The sequence below is a fragment of the Cnephaeus nilssonii genome (genome assembly GCF_951640355.1).
Source record: "Cnephaeus nilssonii genome assembly, chromosome: 21".
NCBI lineage: Eukaryota > Metazoa > Chordata > Mammalia > Chiroptera > Vespertilionidae > Cnephaeus > Cnephaeus nilssonii.
The window spans coordinates 36,920,522-36,936,767 of NC_137092.1; positions in this window are offsets into that span (position 1 = coordinate 36,920,522).

Genomic DNA, 16,246 nt, shown 5'->3' on the forward strand with positions numbered 1-16,246 from the left:
GGAACATGTCTCTCCTTCTTTCTGAAGAGGAAGGAATGCTGAGGGCTGGGGTGGCCGGCAAAGCTGCCAGAGCAGCCCCCAGCACCTCCTCCCTGGGAGCTGGGAGCCACTTTTTTATTCATTCCCCCAGCCATTCATCCCACTGAGCTCTTGGGTACAGGGTCCGCAGCTGAAGTGTGTCATCAGGGGACTCCGTGTGCTGTGTAGACCTCCTCAAGCTCCCCCAGGAAGTACTCTGCCTCGGACAGACCGAGGGAAGCGCCTGCCACCAGCTGAGCCTCTAGGTGACCCCGGCCACCGCCTTGTGCCCAATGGAAGCAAACACATTGCTCAACCCCATGGCAGCCCGAGTTCCCAGAGCAGCCATCCTTCCTGGAAACCGGGCCATGCCCTGGGGACAGAGCCCACATGTGGTTCAAGCAGGACTGACCCAGAGACCGACCAAGTCCTTGGCTCCCCCATGTAGTTCAGGGAGCAGAAACGGGGGGGGGGGGGGGGGGGCTAGGGTAGAGAGGCTGAAACGGACAAGAGAACCCAGCAGACCCTGCCCAGGCATGCGGGGCTCCCACAAAAATCGCAGACAGTCATGAATGCGCGGTCCCCACCTACGTGTCCGGGTTGCCAGCCGCACTTAGAAGAGAAAGAATTACACTTGACCCAGTTTAAGAAGAAATAGCAGGAAGTGGGTCAGAGTCCCAGGAGGAGATAATGAGGCCTACCTACAGAAGCAAAAACATTCAGAAGCAGCGGGGTTAACCTTGATCACTCCTAAGGATCTAACCCCATAATCGCCACGTCTGCTCCACGGGTGTCACCCAGAGCCCTGGGTCTTAGCCAAATAAGGCTCTAGGGGCAGGTTGGGACAATAGCCGCTGAATGGCGCAGCCGGCAGTTCAGAGGTGAACCTGGGTCAGACGCCAGGGCCAGCGACTGCCGTTGGCACAAGAAGGTGTGGGGAAAGCTGCTTCAAGGAAGAAGCCACAAAACCCAAATCCCAAAGCAGAACAAAGACATGCGGTCAGGTTCCAGGGCACAACCAGCTCCAAGCCCGGGGGGCAGGTGAGTCAGGATCAGCCGGGGGCCTCGTTATGGCAACATCCCTGATGACTTCAGCCCGGAGCAAGTGTCAGGCGGTGCTTCCTGGCCCGTCCTCACACGTGGCACCTTAAAAATATGAAAACGCCCTGGCCGGGTGGCTCGTTGGCTGGAACATTATCCCCAAAGGTGGCAGGTTCGATCCCAGTCAGGGCACATGCCCAGGTTGTGGGTTCCATCCCTGGTTCCTGTGTTGTGGGTTCGGTTCCTGGTTGGGGCACGTATGGGAAGCAACCAACAGTTCTCTCTCTCTCTCTCTTCCCCCCTTCCCCATTCTCTCTCTCTCAAAATCAATTTAAAAACACATAGCCTCGAGTGGGGATTAAAAAAACACACAAACATTTGTGTCCTCGGAAGTCTGAGTGAGACACGCAATCAACAAGGACGACGTGGAAGTCCAACCATCAGATAGAAGGAGGGGCATGTCAGTCCCAATTCTCTAGCAACAGAATTTGAATTTAGCCGATTTAAGCAGCAAAGGAATGCATTTATTTGTTTGTCTGTTGCCTGTCAAGGAGGTGTCCTATCAGGGAGCTCACCGACGCTGCAGGAGGCTCTAGAACCAGGCTTGAAGGGCAGGCAGCCAGGAACAATGCCATGACTGTGTCCATGCGAACCTACCACCACCGCCTCCGGGGCACAGACACGGGGCTTGCTCCCCCAGCACCACCGCGGACAGTGGGTGCTTCCCGAGAAGCACGGCTGCTCCTGCCCATGGAATCCGGGTGCCATCACGGCCCTGTCCTCCCCAGAGCGGGGCCCCCTTCCTTTGCGCACCACTAACTGGTCATGCAAGGTTGAATGGGCAGAGCATGCTACTGCTCTAGAGGCAGGCGAGGCTGGGACAGTGAGCACCGCATCCTCATCTGCCACCGCTGGAGGCGGGCTCTGGCATGTGGCAGGGGATGACCCAGAGCCCATAAGGGCTCGGATGCTGAGCAGCCAAACCAATGGCAGAGGCTCCTTTGGGGAAATCTGTGGAAGGAGGTTCATGAAATGCATTGGGTCCCACGCCGGCCTCCACTGCAACTCTGTAGAGCTGAGTAACAGACACCCCATGGGTTTGGGGTGCCCTTAGGGAATTAGGATGCTGCTACACACCTTCTTCCTCTTCATCTGGAAACACTTTGTTCTGGCTAACACGGCCCTGAGTCTGTTTTCGAGTTTCAGAGCCCATCTGCATTAGTTTCCTAGGGCTGCTGTAACCAAGTACTACTAACTGGGCGGCATAAATAATGCTTAAGCTTCACTGATTCCCTCACAGTTCTGGGGCCAGAAGTCCAAATTCCAGGAGCCAGTAGGCTTTAGGAAAGAATCCTTCCTGGCCTCTTTCAGCTTCCGGTGGCTCCGGATGCTCTATGGTTTGTGGCCACATCACTCCCATCTCTGCCTACCCTCATCTCACGTGGCCGTCTTCCCTCTGTGTCTCTCGGTACCCTCTGCTCTTCTTGTAAGGACTACCAGTCATTGGATTTAGGAGCCATCCTAATTCATTATTATCTCATCTGGATGCTTAACAAATGTCATGCACAAAGACCCTGTTTCCAATAAGGTCACGTTTTAACTGTCTGAGTGGACATGAATGTGGGGGTGGAGGGACATTGTTCCGTCCATTATGCCATCTAAAGGGGACTTCCCTGAGGCAGACGAACAAGCTTCATGTAGGCTGTCAGACGGATGTGTCCAGGGTCTTGGGTATGGAAGACCAACCAAGCATCACAGACTCGGGTCTTGCCATCTTGTGGGTGACATCCTGGCCATGGCAAAGGCAGTCCCAGGTGGCACCACACAGGCACCAAACCCAATGAGAGCGAGGGGAATCCTTCTGGGTAGGTGCACAGGGAAAACGGTTCACGTAGACCCCGCGTCTACACTGTTCCTTTTTGAATTCATTGTGAAATATTTCAAACCTACCACGAAGCACAGAGAGCAACGTGACAGAGGCCCACGCATTCACCATGTAGACTTAACAAATGCTATCATGGTCCTATTTGCTTCAGAGAAATTGTTAAGGCAATAAAACATCGCAATGCATTTTAAGTCCCATTTTATCTATTCCTATTCCTGTTTCATCCTCTCCAGAGAGAAACTCTCCCTCTCTGAGGCCTGTGTGTTTTATCACTTTATTACCTGTTTTATACCCCTACATTAATCAGAGTTCTATGTGCCTGTAAACTGTATATGGTAGTACTTTACATACCACTCTGTTTCTCTCACTGACTACTGTGCTCAAGGGTTATCCATATTGAGTCTTGTAGTCCCAGTTCATTCATTCTAACTACTGTATGTACGCTCCTAAATTTAGTTCTCTAATTCCCTTTGGAGAGACTACATTCGAAAATAATTTGGATTATGTTCAACATTTTACCGTTAGAAATACATAAGCAGTGAACACTCTTACCTGCCTCTTTGGGCTTGCATGTGAGAGTCTTTCAGTGCGTATGCCAGGGGTTCTCAGGTTGGTGCTTTGGCACTGGGGCCTGGATAATGCTTTGTTGGGCAGGGGTGGGGCGGGCAGGCGGACTGTGTTGAGCAGCTGGCTGTTACCCTCCAGGGGCCAGTGGCGCCTGTGCCCTCTCCGGTCAGGATAAAAAATGTCTCCAGGGTTGCCGGATGTTCCCTGGGAGCAAAGCACCAGAGAAGAGCCACTGGCTTGTGTGTCCGGGAGGGAGCTGCTGAGTCAGGAAGGTGCGAACAATTTACCTTTACCTGCTGCTGCCAAATGTCCCCATACCCACAATGCACAGGAGCCCCGGGTCCCCCCAATGCCAAAGATTGCTTTAGAATTGAATAATTTGACAGTTTGATGGGTGTGACTTGGTTTGCTTTTCATTTTAATTGGCGCTTTTTCTTTGCAAACAGATAGTACTGATCTATCCCTTTTTAGTGGTTATGCCGAGCCTTCATTGGCAGTCCCAGAAAAGGAGAGGACCTAAATCGGCCAGCCCGACACGGGGGATCTGAGGCTGGACTCTACCTGCCAGGCACACAGCGACAGAACTGACCCTCCACCAGGAAGGCTGGGGGGTTGGGGGGAGGGGGTCCCCGAATGAGGCACAGTGGGAAAAGGTGAGCACCTTGCATCTGTTCTAGTCTGTTTGGTGGGGGCGGGGGGAGGAAATGCAGGTATTGGAAGGGGCACACTCGCACCCTTCTTCCTCTAGTGGGGGGGAAGAGGGGTGGCCTCTTTGGCCCAGAGCAGGATGGGTGGGGACAGCAGCAGCCCTCGTGTCCCACCTAGGGCCCACCCAGAGCAGCTGCTGCAGCTACAGTAGCTGTGATGGCGTTTGTAAGCCAGGGCGTGGGCAGGGGCAGGTGCGAAAGCATCAGGAACGGGTGCCTCCAGGATGGTAGGTGAAGGGCCGCATCAAAAGGGAGCCGGAGAGGAGGCCCCAGTGGAGGCACGGGCATCTCCCCAAGCCCAGGACACAGGCATCAGGCCTTGGCTCATGAGTGCGTGTGAAGACAGCGGTGAGGCGTTTGTGAGACCCTGTGCTCCTCCAAAGATGGAAAGGGAGAGGTCAGAGGCCAGCAGTTGTACTGGTCCGAGTGGGGCCCAGCCACCTATTGGTCACATCACCAGATTATCCTTTCATTGCAGAATAGAGTAGGATGGGGTGGGGAACCACTGCTATAAACCCACAGTCAGTAAGTACCACACATGAATGTTTCATGTGTTAGTTGAGCAACCCGGTTAGATTGTAAATTCTTTAAAGGTAGAGATCATGTCATATGATTCCTCCATATACCCCACAACAGGTAGCACAGAGTTGGGCTCATAAGTTTTTAATAACACTTGTTGGATCATATTCTTTGGGGCCCAATGAAAATACCGGCATGAAATGGATTTAGTAGCCCATTATCCCAACCCCCAGCACCCACATACACACCTTTTTTTCTATTTGTCAAAAAAAACACAAAGTACTCTCAATTGTATGACTTCATTTCTCTTCCTAAAATATCTGTACAGTGAGGACACGGGTATGATTCACCCATTTTACAGGTAGGGCAATTGAGACCTACCACTTTTGACTTGACCCTAAAGGCATAGACTCAACACGGAAATCCAGTTGGCTTCCCATTGAACCATACGCCAGCGCTTCTTGCCCTCCTCCCTGTCCCCAACGTCCGGCACCATGATACATCCATGCTTTTGTTCTTAATGCAAAACATCAATGAAAGCCTCCCTCTGACATGAACAGGGCCAGCAGGTGATAAAAGTAGGCAGCTGCCAAAGCTCTGTGAGCACGGGTTTGCCAGTATCTGTGTTCACGGAAGACCATCTAGGTGCCAGTGTGTAGATTAGTACAGAAGACAAAGAAGGCAGAAGAGAGGAGTCTCTGTCTGGGTGTCAAAAAAGAACTTCAGGGGTTTGGGAAAAACAACCCCATTGTGAAGTTAATGCAGGTATATGGAGAGATTAGGTAGGACACTCCCCAAGTCCATGAAAAAAAAAAGGAACCTAAATCTGATTAAAATGGAATTTATTATAAATCCTCAGATGCAGCTGTTCAAAAATTTTCGAGAGGAAGGAATTTGAAAAAAGAAAAAAAGTCCTCGAGGAAAAGAGGCATCCGTCTTGCCAAGAGACTTCTCCCAGGGTAAAATCCAAGAGCTAAAGGCAGGACACACGCTCAGGTTGGGGCTCTGAGACTATCCGAAGTGTTACTCTGAGTTATATTGCTTCACTGACAGGAATTTTAAATGTCCCCAGAATCAAGTGTTACCTCTAGCCCCCAAATCAAGAATGGAGGGCTGAGATTAAATGTGGGAAAGAGATGTTCATGCCTTTGTTATTAATGCCTAAAGTAATAGCATCATTTATCAACCAGCATTGTGTGCCAGGCATTTTGTCCCAGTAATGCTAGGAGGTAGGCCCTTTCACAGGAAGAAATGGGGGTTCAGAGAAGTTAAGCGGCTGGAGTGAAACCCTGGTCAGAGTTTGGAGTCCTTTTTTAAAAATATATTTTTATTGATTTCAGAGCAGAAGATAGAAAAATCAATGGTGAGAGAGAATCATTGATTGGCTGCCTCCTGCACAACCCTCTTCCCCCATCAAGCCAGCAAGCCGGGCATGTGCCCTTGACCAGAATCAAACCTTCAGTCCGCAGGCCCACGCTCTACCCACTGAGCCAAACCAGCCAGAGTCCTAATCTGGATGCTCATATGCTAGGTTCCCTGAGCCCGCACCTGAATGTTTGTGCGCATCGGGGTGGGGGAACAAAGCTATGCAAGAGACTCCCTCTTACAAAGCTCAGAATCCATGTCCTCAGAAAATGTGGGCTCCATTCAAGCATGCGAGGCTGGTGCCCACGGGATCGGTATATCGAAGGGGCTGGTTCATCTGGTTTTCAGAGGGAGGGTGCGCGGTAATGCGACCATAGAGGGGGGCTGAGCACACACACAGGCAAGGAGAAAACGAAGAGGCCTCAGTCACAAACTTGGGGACATAAGTGCCCCCAACTCAGGGGGATTTAGAGAGGGGGCTGGGAAGGGCTGGAGGTTCGGAAACCCGACCTCTAGCATTGCTCCTGGACGGCTGGGCCGGCCCTGCAGGCGGTCAGCTTGTGGGGAGGGGACTGAGAAACGGGGGACGACTGCGTTTTAGGGACCGAGAATCTCAGGCAGCAGGTGGCGGGCGGGAGGGGCTGCGGGTACAGCCGTCACCGCGCCCAGGCCTCCCCCCGCACACACACACCCCGTCCCCGCTTCCTGGAGCACCCCTCTCCCCCCTGTTCCCCGCCCCCCCTCGCAGTCACAGCCCGCCCCGCCTCTCGGTTTCCATCCTCAGCAGCCTGAGCGTCAGGGAGGCCGTTGATTGGCTCGCTCTGTCCCCGGCCAGCCAATCAGCAGCTTGTTGCTGAGGCGGGGCTCGCGGCGGAGACAGAGAGGGGAGGGCTGCCCTGGAGGTCTCGCCAGACTCCGCGCTGACCGACGTGGCGGCGGGAGGGCGGGGGGCCAGGGCTCTCCCTCACAGGGCAGGGCAGGGAGGATCCGGGAGGCCCGCGGTGGGGTCCCCTCGGCCTCAGCTGTCCCGGCTGAAAGGCGTCGCTGTTGTCCCCAAGCTTGTTGAGGACCCGAGAGCTGCTTCCGCTGGAAGGAGCAGACTGAGAAGTGAATGAGAAACGGAGCCGGGCCAAAACCGTGTCTTGCAGTGGGTGCCCCGCAGTGACCCGGCGACCACCTCGTGCTCTTGACCTTGCGGCTTGGGGGGGGGGGGGGGGGACGCTGGCGAGAATGGAGAAAGCCCCAGGGAGCAGAATCAACTCAAGGCCCCTAACCATTGGAGTTGGTCCTTCATCCCATCATAGATTAGGACTAATGAGGGCGCCCCAAAGTCCGCCAAGCAAGGATGCCCCCCCCCCCAGCCCCCGAGGACCTGGAGGCGGTGGGACAGGCGCGGGTGGGAAAGGGGGTTACCGAACAGGACTAGTCCTAGGAACCGTAAAGACCACATTTCCAACCCTAGCTTATTACAAAAGGGGGAAGGGGAGCCCCGCCCCCCGGAAAAATTCCGCTCTGGCCTCACACTCAATTTCTTTTTTCTTTTTTTAAAATACATTTTATTTATTTTTTACAGAGAGGAAGAGAGAGGGATAGAGAGTTAGAAACATTGATCAGCTGCCTCCTGCACACCCCCCACCGGGGGTTTGCCCACAACCAAGGTACATGCCCTTGACCGGAATCGAACCTGGGACCCTTGAGTCCACAGGCCGACGCTCTATCCACTGAGCCAAACCGGTTTCGGACTCACACTCAATTTCCAAGTCCCTGTTTCAGCTTCCATTGTGTGGTGGGTACAGATGCCCCCCGTTCTGGTAATGATGATGATAATGATGTGTAAGGACACGTGTGTGCGTACCAAGAGCCAGGCAGCTTCGGAGGGCTTCACCTGTGTCCGTCCTCTCCCCACAGTACTGAGTGGGAGCTGTGTTACCTCCAGCTGATGGGTGAGAAACGGGGGCACTGAGAAGTGTCAGTGGCCTGTGGTAGCAGAGCTGGATCTGAACCCAGGTAGCTCCTACCTAGGGTCCTACCTGACCTTGTCTTCAAGAGGGAACCTTCCGGTAATGCGGTACGAGAAAGGGGCTTAGGATGGGCTGCCTTTGGAAGCAGCATGTGCCCACAACAGCAGAACCTCCAAGTATCCGCCGTCTCAGTTTTCCCAACAGACTCCTTGTACGGTCTCACCAAATATAGTGAAACCAGATAAAATGGTGAATTTTGTGTTATATGAGTTTTACCCCAATTTTTATCGGACGAAACCAGAGAAAATGCTCCCAGCCATCTGCCCAGCCCTGGTCACAATCCCTAAGTGCCAGGAGTCAGGGGACGGGTGATGACCCCTCTTCTATCGTCATGGCTCTCTCACCTCCGAAATGGATCTCGCGTGGGGCGGACACTAGGGCTGAGGGTGGGGCGTGGTGGATGGACACCCTGCCACCAGCTGGTGTGGGGAAAGGCCATCTGCAGGGCCTGCTTGGGTCTGGGGGGCAGTCCCTCTTTTACTCCCATCCCCCCTTCTCTTGTTCATCTCCCCCTACTTCCTCCACCCCCACCCTCGTGCGCCCTGCAAGCCTTTCCCAGCTCCTTGGGCACACCATCTGCCTCCGCTCCCCCTTCCCCGGGGACTTAGCTCCTTTTATTGAGACTTTTAAATAATTAAATGCCCCAAGGCCTCCCCCACACTGACCCCAGTCCCTGGCCTGGGGTGCTATTCAAAGACGAGGAGCTGGACTGGAGGGCTGCCAGCTCGCCCCCCCCGCCCCTAACCCTCACATCCCCCCACCCCACCTCTATTCAGCTCCTTTCTCTTCCTGCTCAGCTGCCGGGCGGCTAATGGGCCTTTTCTCCTGCTTTGGCCCCTCTGCCTGCCAGGCCACAGAAACCAAACAAAAAGAGAGGAGCCGTAAGGAACTGCTGGGGGTGAGGAGGGAGGAAAACGCCATGCCCACCTGAGCTGGGAAAGGGATGGGGGCGGAGAGGTCCAGAGCAGCCTGTCCTGGTCCCCATCTTTGTGGAGGAGCTGGGGCCTCTTTCTCTAACCCGGGGGCCGTTTGGCTGAAGGGGGAGGGGGAGGGGCTGTGACATGAGGAGAGGGCTGGAGGCTGTCCATCACTTGAGGGGTCTGGGGCTTGGGCAGCTCCCCCATGCAAATCACCCCAGTGAGTCAGGAAAGTTTGGTGTGGACACAAAGAAGCTGCTTCTGTCACCCGCGGCTCCCCTTCGCTGCCTATGGCAACACCCGCTCCTCCCCAGCCAACGAGACAAAAGGCCCGGCCCAGCAGCGCACAGTGAATGGGCCAGGCCCTCCCTGGCCACGTCCCACCAGACAGATGGCAACAGTTGCCCCACACTAGTTGCAAACCTCCTTTCATCCACCTCCCAGTCATAAAGGAGAGTGGCCCCAATCCCTCCAGAGCCCATTGGCTTCTCAGAGCCAGCCCAAGGACAGAAGTGGGGCGGGGGGGGGGGGGGGGGGGCGCTGCCAGGGAGCGGGAGATGAGAGGGGAACTGACGCTGGATGTTTGGCTGGGAAACAAAAAGGTTGTTCAAAGCGCTGGCACTTGGGCCAGCCTGCCCATCTGTCCTCCTCTGGAGGAGGGGGAGGGGGGACGACACTCTGCCCCATGCTCCTCCTGGGCTGCGGCCAGCTCTGCGCAGAGCCAGGGCCCCTGGGCGGGGAGACCTCAATGTGGGGCGGCAATGCTACGCGGCAGTAGGCTGGGGCTTTGTGCTTTGAGGGTCTCCTCAGGCAGCAACCCCTTGACGGGGTGTTGTTTTGCCTCTTCAGAAATAGGGTTAGCCCTAACCGGTGTGGCTTAGTGGATAGAGCGTTGGCCTGCGGACTGAAGGGTCCCAGGTTCGATTCCGGTCAAGGGCATGTACCTTGGTTGCAGGCACATCCCCAGTCAGGGGTGTGCAGGAGGCAGCTGGTCGATGTTTCTCTCTCATTGATGTTTCTAACTCTCTATCCCTTTCCCTTCCTCTCTGTAAAAAAAATCAATAAAATATGTTAAAAAAAAAAAAAAAGAAAGAAAAGAAAAGAAATAGGATTAAATGGAAGAATCCCAGACCTTGGGGAAAGATGGAGAAGAGTGGGATCTGGGTTCTCTGCCATTCAACAACACCGTTTGAGTTGTTCTAGAAGGGGATTCCATCAGCATACTTCACCGGTGTCCTCGCACATTAGAAAGCTAGGTGGGAAGGCGTGGCCCTGGCGTTAGACGACCAGCGTCCGCTTCCCTCTCACCATCGGCTTGCTGTGCCATGTGGGCAGTCGCCCAGGCTGCCGGGAGTCCCAATTTCCTCTCTGTCAACTGGGGGTCAAATCACCTACCACCTCTTCTCCCAGCGTGAGGAGGGTAAGCTGGCTGGGACCTGGTGCTCTGTAAATGGAGAGGCTGCGCCAAGGTTTGGCCTCCTTCTCAATCTCCCCACATCCATACTTCCCGGGGGGGGGGGGGGAGGGGGGGCATGGCACTTTAAATGTTTTTCAAAGTACTGCACCTCTATGACTTCGTGAGGCAGTTGAGACCAGAAAGGTCTAGGGCGATGCAGAGACCTGTGTTTGGAGCGCAGGGATGGAGCTTTCCCTCCCCTTTGCCCCCTCTCCCAGGATCCTGAATCTCCCGGTTTTTTTTATGGGGGTTTTTGGTCTCCCTCCTCCAACTGCCTTGCAACATCAGCCCAGCCTGGTTTGGGAGGAGCAGTGGGAACTCTAGGTGAAGGTGCTAAGAGCTCTCAATAAGTTTAAAATAAAAAGGAACATCCCCTATGTCTTAAACAGTAAAAAGGTATACCAGGTGCTAGTTATGATTCTGAGGCCACAGGCAGCCGGTCTTTCAGGCTAACCCCCTGCCCACCCCCCTTTCTGCAAAGGGGCTGAGCTGGGGGTGCAAGGTGAGGAAGTGGAGGGGCAGAGAGGACCGCAGTGGCTGCCCAGGCCACAGAGGGAACGAAGCGCCTCCTACCTGGCCGCATGCCCTGCTCCTCCTCCCGCCCACTGGCCTCCAGTCTGTGTTGGCCAAGGTGCCCATGCTGGGAGCTGGGTTGGGTTTCTTCTCTCTGGCCTAATATCGTGAGGGCATTTCTCAAAACATCCTTCTTTGTCAAGTTTTGCTCAAGCTAACCTCACCCATCTCTGATCGTTTCCACTTGTCTATCACCAGTGTGAGCATTTATGGATCATGTATTGTTCTGTGTAATCCACTAGTTTGCGTTTAATCCCTGCTGTCAGTGTTTGATGTGCTCTCATGTATAATCACCCCCTCACCTCCTTTGCACTGACAACACCCAGTTCCGCTGTCTCTGCCCGACTCCCCACCCTGAGTGTCTCCCAAGGACCTTTCTCTGGACAAAAGAGGGCCCTTACTCCAGGATACCCATCGCCTACTGGGCAGCCAGAGGCTCAAAACGCAAAGCCGCAAAAATATCTTTCAATCTGCGACATGCAGCCGGGCCCTGTGCTCGATTCCAGATGGACCCCGGACTCCAAGGCCAGCACTAATCTACTTCAACCCCTCACATTCGAACACAATTCTAACTTTAACGAGTGCTTTTACATCCTGTTCCGCCCACCAGGGTATCTCTGAATCTCACCCCAGGACACAATTCGTGTTCCATTTTTTGTTTTTCCACCTGGGCGGCGCCATGGGAAAAGCCTGTGGGTCGAGCAGTGACTGTGACAGGGAGATTATTTTCCTTTGGTGAGAACAAAAGAAGCCACTGAGAGCGAAGCCTCCACCCTGCGCGGTAAGAAAGGAAGTGGGTCACGGTGACCAGGAGTCCCAGTGCTTGCACTGGGGCTGGGAAATAGCTCAGAGTGGAGCATCGCCTGGCTGGTGCATCTCCATTGGATCGGAATTCTTCAACTGCAAAGAGCCAGCGGGCAAGGGGTGGGGGTTCACGCAGGCGTCTGGGCTGGATACCTGGTCCCCCAGTCCTTCCTGCTGTCAGATTCAGACCCGGGTGTTTCTCTAGATGCTATGGTGGACATGGAGCCGTATCAGAGTGGCCTCTAGGACCTTATGTTCAAGTTGAAATATGACATGTAAAGAAAGCAGAAGTCGCCCTGACCGGTTTGGCTCAGTGGATAGAGCGTCGGCCTGCGGACTGAAGGGTCCCAGGTTCGATTCTGGTCAAGGGCATGTACCTTGGTTGCGGGCACATCCCCAGTAGGGAGTGTGCAGGAGGCAGCTGATCGATGTTTCTCTCTTATCGATGTTTCTAACTCTATATCCCTCTCCCTTCCTCTCTGTAAAAAATCAATAAAATATATTTTTAAAAAGAAAAAGAAAGCAGAAATCCATGAGAGACATACACACAAAATCCCACACACGTAAATGAGGATGGGGGCAGTGACTTCTTTCTATAGGAATCCTGAATATGTTTATAGAATCCCTAAGCCTGGGATACAGGTCAAGGATCGCACGGAGGAGAAGCATTCTGAGCTTGGGCATAAAGCATGTGTCAGACGAGAGTCCAGACTCGTTGTCTCTTGCAGACTATGGACCGTGAACTGTGTCTTGTTGTAAACGTCCCTGGAATCCAGAAGACCTGAGGGCAACAGGTGACAGGGAGAGAGAGAAGTAACCCTGGTTCCAGTTCTGCCTTCCCTGATTGTCTCTGCTCATTCGGCCAGACCTGGGTTGGAGTCTGACTGCCCCCGGCCAGCAGTGTAGCCAGGGGTGATTTGTTCCCCCTTCCCTGAGTGTTCGTCTCCTCATATGTACTCTCAGGGTCAGATCAACCCCGCAGAGTTCTTCTGAGGATGGAATGAGGTTGTGTGCATGGCGAGTTTTATTGTGATTCTTCTAGCGGCTAGAAGAATCAATAAAACACAGCACTTGTGAGCACTCGCCATGCACACAACCTAGAATCTAGCCCATCGCAAACAGAAAGACGGGAAAAGATTAAAGAGGCAGCGTCCTCATTCGTTCCTTTACAGTATTGTTCAGAGCCTACACAATATTGCATGCCAGGCCCCATGCAAGCCTCAGAGATACTACTGGTCTGTAGCATCAAAACAGACAGCCCAGCTCCCGGAGCCAGCGGCCCACCCGGGAGACGGAGACATAATCACACGGATGAGTGGATCATTTCAAATGGAAGGGAGGAACTGGAACCGAACACGGCCCTGCCGCCCTGGGACAGAGAGAAACCCAAGACAGTGCCTGTCTTTGCACCAATGGGCTGGGGTTGGGAGGCCTGGGGGAGACGGGAGGGCGGCGGTTTCAGGTCTTAGGGAAGGACATGGAGGCTTTACCATGGCCACTGTCCATTCCTGGCATTTGCCTGCCATTTCACGTAGGGATTAGGGTCCAGGGTAGCCAGGCCTTTGCCCTGAGGTCCCTGGAGTGACCCACACTTTAGGTCCTGACCCCACCCTCTCCCTTGAGGAAAGGGAATTGGGGTGCAGTGACCCCCTCGGGCCTGACCCAACGCAAGCCCCTGTCCCCCTCTGCCTCCTGCGCTCCTCACTGTGGTCACGCTCCGGAAAGCAGGTGTCAGGAGGCAGCTGCTGTTGTGGTCGGTCCTCTCCAGATTCGGGGGTGCCCTGCCTCCCCCACACTGGCTGCCATTGGCTCACAGGAGCCAAAACAGACTCCCGCTCCCTGCCCTACACCACCCAACCCCGAAACAAAGACGGGGCCGGAAACACCTGGAGGAGCAGGCAGCTGGTGAGGGCCCTCTGCCCAAGAGAAGAAAGGGCACTCGTCCGGGAGCAGTGAGGCTGGTGAGGAGCGGGGAGGGCTCAGGCACTCCATCACACTCCTCTTGCACCCACCAGCTGCCGGGAACAGACAGCTGAGTCGCTGGCATGTGCCATCTCTCCCAGCCTGCCTCCCCCTCCACCCCTCCCTCACACACACACCCCACAGTAAAGGATCACTCCCCTCTAGCACCAGCTTTCGGAGAGCCATCAGCGAAAGCTCCCAGCAGGCCTTGCCTCTGCCCCTTCCTTCCTTCCACGGCCTCCTCACTCTCACCAGAGTCCGATCCTTTCAGCCATGGCCCGGGCGTGAGACAGAGCCCTTCCCCTAGGCCCAGCCTGTGTTATATGAAAGCTCAGTCCAAAGAGGAGTCTTCGTTCACTTCCCAGCATGTCTATCTAGATCTGTGTCCAGATCTGCCTACTCCGCTTATTATTTCTGGTTGTTGTGGCTTGTAGACTGGATGAAGCCTCCACCCAGGACCTGTTTGTTTTGTGTATGAGTGTGTGTGTGTGTGTGTGTGTGTGTGTGTGTGTGAGTGTGTGTGTGTGAGTGTGTGTGTGAGTGTGTATGTGTGTGTGAGTGTGTGTGTGTGAGTGTGTGTGTCTGTGTGAGTGTGTATGTGTGTGTGAGTGAGTGTGTGTGTGAGTGTGTGAGTGTGTATGTGTGAGTGTGTGTGTGAGTGTGTGTGAGTGTGTGTGTGTGTGTGTGAGTATGAGTGTGAGTGTGTGTGAGTGAGTGTGTGTTTGTGAGTGTGTGAGTGAGTGTGTGTGTGTGTGTGAGTGTGTGTGTGAGTATGAGTGTGAGTGTGTGTGTGTGAGTGTGTGTGTATGTGTGTGTTTGTGTGTGAGTGTGTGTGTGTGTGTGTGTGCACGCGCGGGCTCCGCTCACAGGGCTCCCTCTCCACTTCTTAGAAACCCCGAAGAGGGTACTTTCCCTTTTAGGTCGGGAACAAGAGGACTGAAGGGGACAGTGAGGAGAGGCCACTTGCCCTGGGCCCGCTGTGGGAACACCACGGTTTACTCAACCCTTATCTTTTCAATCAACAGCTGGTGTACTCAGACCGCCCTGGGCCAAGTCTCGGACAGCACATACAAAGCACTAGGACCCATGGGTCCTGGTATGGAGGCTCATGTGGTCACAGCTGGAGGGCGGACGCGAGTTTGCAAAGCCACCAGACGTCAACCAAAAGCAATACACGAAGATGTGCTGACTGTGTTTGTTATAAAAGTGTCATCAGTAATAAGCCATGTGTACGCATCATTAAGAAACTCTGGAGAAGAGATTTGGGCTAGCCCTGGCTGCTGTGGCTCGGTTGGGTGGGCCTTGTCCCGTGCACCTCGGGGTTGCCAGTTCGATTTCCAGTCAGGGTACATGTCCGGGTAGCGGGTTCGATACCTGGTGTGGGGAGTGCAGGAGGCAGCTAATCGACGTTTCACTCTCACACCCATGTTTCTCTCTCTCTCCCTCTCCCTTCCTCTCTCTAAAAATCAATAAAAATAGTTTTAAAAAGAAATAGGTGATAAAAGTGTGAGCAAAAAGGCGATAATAGGTGATGAAAGCACACGTATAAACGTTGAAAAGCCCGGAGGTAAGTGTCTGGAAAGAGAACAAGTGAAGTTATTCAGGGGCGGCATCCTGAAGAGGCCACGGGGAAGGGGGAAGGCCCAGCTGTGGAGACAGACACACGGAGGTTGTCAGCCCGTGCCCACCGCCTCCCCCGGTGCTGTGCTTCCCTCATCTGTGAGCTTGAGGTGAGGATGCCTCGCAGGTGCTCCTCCGCGGCAGAGTCTGTGTGTGAGGCAGCGTGAGTGTTCAGCACACAGGAGGTGCTCATATCCTAGAAAAAAGGTGTCAAATGACGTTTACAAGTAATTCTAGGCCATGCAAACTGGCAGAGTAGAGAAATTTGCAAATGCGGGCACAGCTACACGGAAAGAATGGACAAGGTGAGGGGTCCTGGCAGGGTTCACTTGGGGTTGGAAAGACTGGGAGAGCCCTAACCGGTTTGGCTCAGTGGATAGAGCGTCGGCCTGTGGACTGAAGGGTCCCAGGTTCGATTCCGGCCAAGGGCATGTACCTTGGTTGCGGGCATATCCCCAGTGGGTGATGTGCAGGAGGCAGCTGATCGATGTTTCTCTCTCATCGATGTTTCTAACTATCCCTCTCCCTTCCTCTCTGTAAAAAAAAATATATTAAAAAAAAAAAAAAAGACTGGGAGAGCCTTGCATTCCCATCTTAGGGATTCTGAGTAGCAAAGAAAGGCAGCAGGGAGGGAAAGCATGATGGAAATGGAGGTGTGGGCTGTCCCGGGCTGCCCAGGCCGGTGGGGCAGGTCGAAGGCTGTTGAGGAATTTGAAGAGTGAAGGGGCAGGCCCAGGACTCTGCTAGAAATGGAAATGGAATGGTGAGAGGTGATTTAGCACAAGTGCCTC